Source organism: Medicago sativa, chromosome 2 (assembly GCF_051527215.1).
Source record: "Medicago sativa cultivar Bolivia chromosome 2, Bolivia_mono, whole genome shotgun sequence".
Taxonomy (NCBI): Eukaryota; Viridiplantae; Streptophyta; class Magnoliopsida; order Fabales; family Fabaceae; genus Medicago; species Medicago sativa.
Window position 1 is genome coordinate 23239179 of NC_140750.1, and position 5907 is coordinate 23245085.

The 5907-nt window shown below is 30.3% G+C and overlaps 1 long non-coding RNA gene across 1 annotated transcript; it reads right to left on the minus strand.

The window, feature by feature from the left end:
- Window positions 1–4140: 4140 nt before the first annotated feature.
- On the minus strand, window positions 4141–5526 carry LOC146945622 (uncharacterized). Its single transcript, XR_015028189.1, has 2 exons — window positions 5174–5526; window positions 4141–4429 (listed from the first exon to the last, which is right to left on the minus strand). It is a non-coding gene; the product is annotated as an uncharacterized LOC146945622 (long non-coding RNA).
- Between the last annotated feature and the right edge of the window lie 381 nt (window positions 5527–5907).

Below are 5907 nucleotides of genomic sequence, written 5' to 3' on the forward strand. Positions count from 1 at the left end.
CTGTATGAAAAGAGAATGGAAACAAATAGCCAATTTCGACACAGTATCTATGGATTTTCACTCTTTTATTATTGAGAAATCTGAGTTTCTTTTTAAGGGTATTGAGAAATTAAGGGAAAAATAATTTGATAATAGACAAATTGCGACAAGAAATTAAGAAGGTGCAAGACTTTAAGGATTTGTGTGTGGGTCAGGTTAGGATAAAGACCGATATGATAGGATAAAGACTTGAAGGATTTTGTGAGTCAAAATGATTTAAATCATTGTTAAATAATATCATATTTAGTTTATTACTACCAAGTTTGAAGTGCAATTGTTTTTGCAAATAATTAGGAAATTGTTAGCTTTCTTTTTTAAGAAGGAAATTGGTAGCTTTGTTCATAAGGAATTTCTCTGCTTGATATTTATTTTTCTTTATTGTTTAGTTTGAAAAGATCAAATATTCGATAGATAATAATAAAGGAGTTGCTAAAATTTCAATTTCAAGTATATTTTTTTTTTTCCAAATACCTTTTTGATCTTTTAAGTTTCACAAAAATATTGGGTTAGTGTTATAAGTTTTTTAAGTTTCAAATAAGTCTTTTAAGTTGTTAACTTTTTTTTTTGTCAAGTTTAAGTTGTTAACTTAATGTACCTATTTGAAGTCTTTTAAGTTTTTAATTTTCAAATAGATCCTAAAGGGTAACAATGTATTAAATTAACAGATTAAAGAACCTATTGAAACTTAAAAAATTTAAAAAATTAATTCAGTAATTTTATCAAACTTAAAGGACCAAAAGATAAATAGATTTGGCCTTTTTTTTTAAAAAGAAATATATATATACACACACACACACACACACACACACACACATACACACACACACAATGCTACAACACACCCACCAATTTTTGTGAAGGTGTGTTTTAGCATTGAACACCTTATTTGTTTGGACAAAACTCTCCAACTTTTCTTTATTAAAACAAGTCAAGCTGAAGGGCAAATATGTAAAACACAAATTATAATTAATATTTTTTTATTCTAGCTCTTCTTCCCATATAGTCACACCTCACTGGCTCACTCTCCCTCTTTCAGTTATATCCCTCCAACTCCTCAACGCCGTACCACCATGCCATCACCACTATTTGAATCCTCCATCGCTAGAATCCTTCAACTTAGTCCTTCATCAACCGCCGTCAAAATTGAAATTTGCGATTTGTTTTATTTCAATTCGATGACAACTGTTCCTTATGTTCTATATCCAAAGCATAACCACCCCTCTTCGGCGTCCAATTACAATATCCTTTGGTGGTGTTTTGTTTGTACCTATAATTATGATATTAATTTGGTTTTGAACTGTTCAATATTGTTATATTGTTTCTTATGTTTGGGGTTTGTTCCATATAAACAAAAAAAGTAGCTTGTTTAAAGGGAAGTGTTTAACGTAAGCACAAATACAATCGAAATTGAAGAAGAGAACTTGGTGTTAATTAGAAAAATGGAAATACATTGCCAAAGGGTATGGGTTAGAAACCCCAATTTTTCTCTCCCAGTACTGCATAATGTCTTTGATTGGGGAGGAAATATTTTTTTGTTCTTACGAGAAGGGAAAGAAGGGCTGAAATAAAAAAAATATTAAGTATAAATTGTGTTTTACATATTTGCCCTTTAGTTTGACTTGTTTTAATAAAGGAAAGTTTGAGTGTTTTGTCCAAACAAAGAAGGTGTTCAATGCTAAAACACACAGCTTCACAAAAATTGGTGGGTGTGTTGTAGCATTGCCTATATATATATATATATATATATATATATATATATATATATATATATATATATATATATATATATATATTTGAAGCTCTTTTGAGATTTTATTTTAGATTCTCATTATTTTTTAAAATTGCAACGAACAGATTAATTGAAAGACACTTAAGGCTTTGTTTGCGAGTTTGGAGGGGAGGGGAAGGGAAGACTTCTAGGGGTGGAAAATATGACGAAAAATGGAGAAATCTTTCAAAAAAATTAAAAGAGTAGGTTTTTAGATAATGATAAATTAATGCATATGATTACTATATTCTTAATTTTAAAAATAATATAACAACATAGATTAAATTTGAAGAATTCATGTAAACCCTCCAAAAACCCCCCAAAACCCTCCTCCAATACAATTTTTTAGTTCCCCCAAATGAGGAGGGTTTAGTATTATGAAGAAAAGTTAACCCCCCAAAACCCTCCCCTCCCATTTTCCTCTATTTCATCCACTTGCTCATTCCTTTTTCCCCAAGTCTTCCCCTCCCTTCCCCTCCAAACTCGCAAACAAAGCCTAAAAGTAATTCATTTTGTTAAAATCTGTAATATAAAGGTCTGTCTGTTTTGGATAGTAATTTTAAATCTACACAAAAACACACGAAACATGGTGTAGTGAAGTTATTCATTATCCTTTTTTTTTTTTTTTTAAGTTATCTATTATCCCGTGTTTCCCTTCTTATCAATACACAAAAATTGAAAGAATGCAATGAAATTCCTAATGAACAGAGAATGAATTTTCATGGTATTTGCGAGAAAAAATGTACACACCGAAATTTTCTGGATAGGATATATGAATATGTGATCAAACGAAGGTTTCACACTAAATTAAATCATTTAGACTCGGTCTCAACTACACTCTGTTTCACACTAAATTAAACCTCTCTAGATTTGGTCAAGTTTCATGTAATTACTTGAATCATGTAACTTTAAATTATTTTGTGAATTTAGTTGCTTGTTTTTATCGTTTTATTCAATTATACTCGTCTTCTTCTGTTTAAAACACAATTCATAAATTGATTCTCACTCAAGGATTACTAACCCTAGCCTTGATACACCGGCCAGTTAATACTTAGGATAGACATATTCTAAGGATCAATAACTCTACACTTATTTCGACATACTTAAACCTTCAACGGATGTGACTCACCTAGGAAATTAGGGAGCGAAACTGTTGAAGAGGGTTAGAGATCAAGAAATTGACCTATCAATTTTATATCTAGTATTGTAAAATCGAGCAACCAGTTACACATTGTAGTCATCATAGTTTGCAGCCACATAAACAATTTAGGTAGCAAATTTGACATGACCAAGTTACTTTTCTCTCTTTCTTGTAAGGAAGAAAATCAATCACTTTGCCACTACAAAACCCCTCAATTAATTAAACTCATCTTAATCACCAATACAGTAGTTTAGTTTAAATAACATAATCTCTACGGATACAAACTTTATAACCAAATGAAAGGTCTAACAAAATATTATACATCTCTTCGTTCAAGAGACCAAACTCAATTTACAATATTGATATTAACAGGTCAGAACACTTCATCTGAGTTTTCGAACCCAAAATTTAGTAATTGTGTTTGAGTTCTACGCGGTGTTTATCACTTTACCGACTAAAAAATTAATATTACATCTCTTTCTATTTTTTATTATATAGTCCACAACATTACCGTAAATATCAAAGGGTCTATTTAACTTTTTTTTTTTTTTGTTGGAAGAATTGCTAATATGACCTAACTATTTCATTTCAGAAGCTAGCCTGTAAGAAAATACTTTCAAAGAAAGAATAGGGAATTGGTTTAACAATTTCGAAGTTATTTTATGAATTTGCATTAACCGGTGATATATTTTTACCATATCGCCACCGTGGTCTATAAAAGCGTGTAGGAACTGCCGATTTTATTTTAAAATTCATGTTATATTTTTAGAAGAAGAACATATATGCAAAATATAATATACTAGCCAAATTGCAAGGAAATTTGAGATTTCGTAATGTCCAAGGATCATCTGAAGAAATATTTCATAAATTAATAAAGAGTTAAATAAATTTGTGCTTCCTATAAATATTTAACTATTTCTAAAAAATTTCAACAAGTTTTGGTCTCCATGTATTTTTGTATTGTTTTAAGTTGCCAATTTTTTTCACTAACACCATTTCTCATTAAATTAGAGATGTTATATTAGCTACTACACTCAGTGTATTATGGCTATGAATTATCTAACAAACAGAAGAATCATTTCTGCAGTATAGTAAAAGTCAGAATTTTGCTCACGGATACCAATTTGTTGGAAGATGCACTCACTTGCATAAATAAAATAAAAAAAAAAAAAAGATGATTAGAGAATGAAACTGTTTTAGGACTTAGAAAATGGACCAAACGATTTCTCAAATTTCATAGAATGAATTGATATTGGGAATACACACTTTTATTAATACACCGAGTTCTATTTATACATCCATAACAGTTGCAACAAACTGGTAACAGAAAACTAACTCTTATTAACTAACAAACTAAACAAACATGCTGAATTAATATCACAATACAACAATTATTACAAACGGTGAATCCTTAACAAACAATAGAATCTGGTGCTGCTCTAAATTTTCTTCCCATGTCAAATTTCCACAAGTAAAAGATCCTGCAATTATTTTGAAATGGTGAATGTCCTGATGGAAAATATAAAGGCTTAATAATGAAATAATAAGACGCTCCTTAAATTAATTGAGAATTCTTAAATAAATTTTCAAACTAAAATACATTATGCTTGAAAACATCGTATATAGGATGGGGTGCATTTATCCCCTCAAATTTGTTTTGTTTTGTTTTGTTATTCTTTTTTATTAATAATATATAGGATGAAGTGCATTTGATACATGATGTTTTGTCGTGTCAGCATAGCTAAGATTTTAAGACATCGTGTACTATTGTGACTTGGGATGCCGGCATAGCTCGGATGTCAACCGTAAAAACATATTGTGTCTCAATCATCATTTATGAAAAAAATGATGATGTATTATGTAATGGGGAATTTTTCTCAAACTTGGTTTTGACCCTTCATGCCATTAAATTTCAAAATTTAAGGTACTGTCACCCCTGTAATATGAGCGAATTTTGGTTTACCATTGCCATATCATCGATTTTGTACGATCAAAATTCATGAAGGTCCAAAATCAAAAAATCTTCAAATTACAAGGTTTAAATCTTAAAAAAAAATAAAAAATCACAGGGGTTAACATATATGAATCCTTTTCTTAATATCTTATATAATTTGAAGTTTATTCAAAATTAATTTTTAGACGCAAATTTACGGTAGTTAATTTGTGTGGAAGGAATAACATTCCTTCGTAGCACACAAAACGAAACTTAGACGTCTTTGATATACCTGCATGTTGGCCATATCAAGTGTTGTAACCAATATTCATTTGGTTAGCCAAAGGATTCTGATTTGCAGGAAGATTTCCAGTATTTGCCACAGGAAGAGGACCATTGTTGTAGGCCAGACCACTCACCTGCTTTGCCACAGGATTTATATTTGTAGGAGGATTTCCCACTGGAGGAGAAGAACCATTGTTGTAGGCCATACCATTCTGGTTTGAGATTGGACTTTCCTTAGTAGGATCTCTCAAATCCTTCTTATCTGAAGGTTTTTTTGAATATCCCAAATTATTCTGATTAGTTATTGAATTCATTTTGGTATGTAAATATTAGGTTGAAACAATGTGCTAGATAATAGTATATTTTTCGAATGCCTTTCTTTGAAGACAAATATGATTATATATATTAAGCTAGTGATGCATGCATGGGGAATTTTACGAGTAATGTACCATGTAATTTATGGTAAGTTTAAGCACATGCATTTGATATATAATTTCACAAAAACACACGAAGCATAGTGTAGATGTTGAGGTTTGAATGCCATGACCTAAGTCTAATTAATTGATTTAAATTAGTGTGAAATTTCACTGTCTTCCTTCATTTTCATTATATTTACTACCAAGTTTGTAGTGAAGTTTTTCATTATCAGTACACAAAATTGAAAGAATGCAATGAAATTCCTAGTGATGCATGCATGGTGAATTTTACAAGTAATTTACCATGTAATTGATGGTAAGTTTA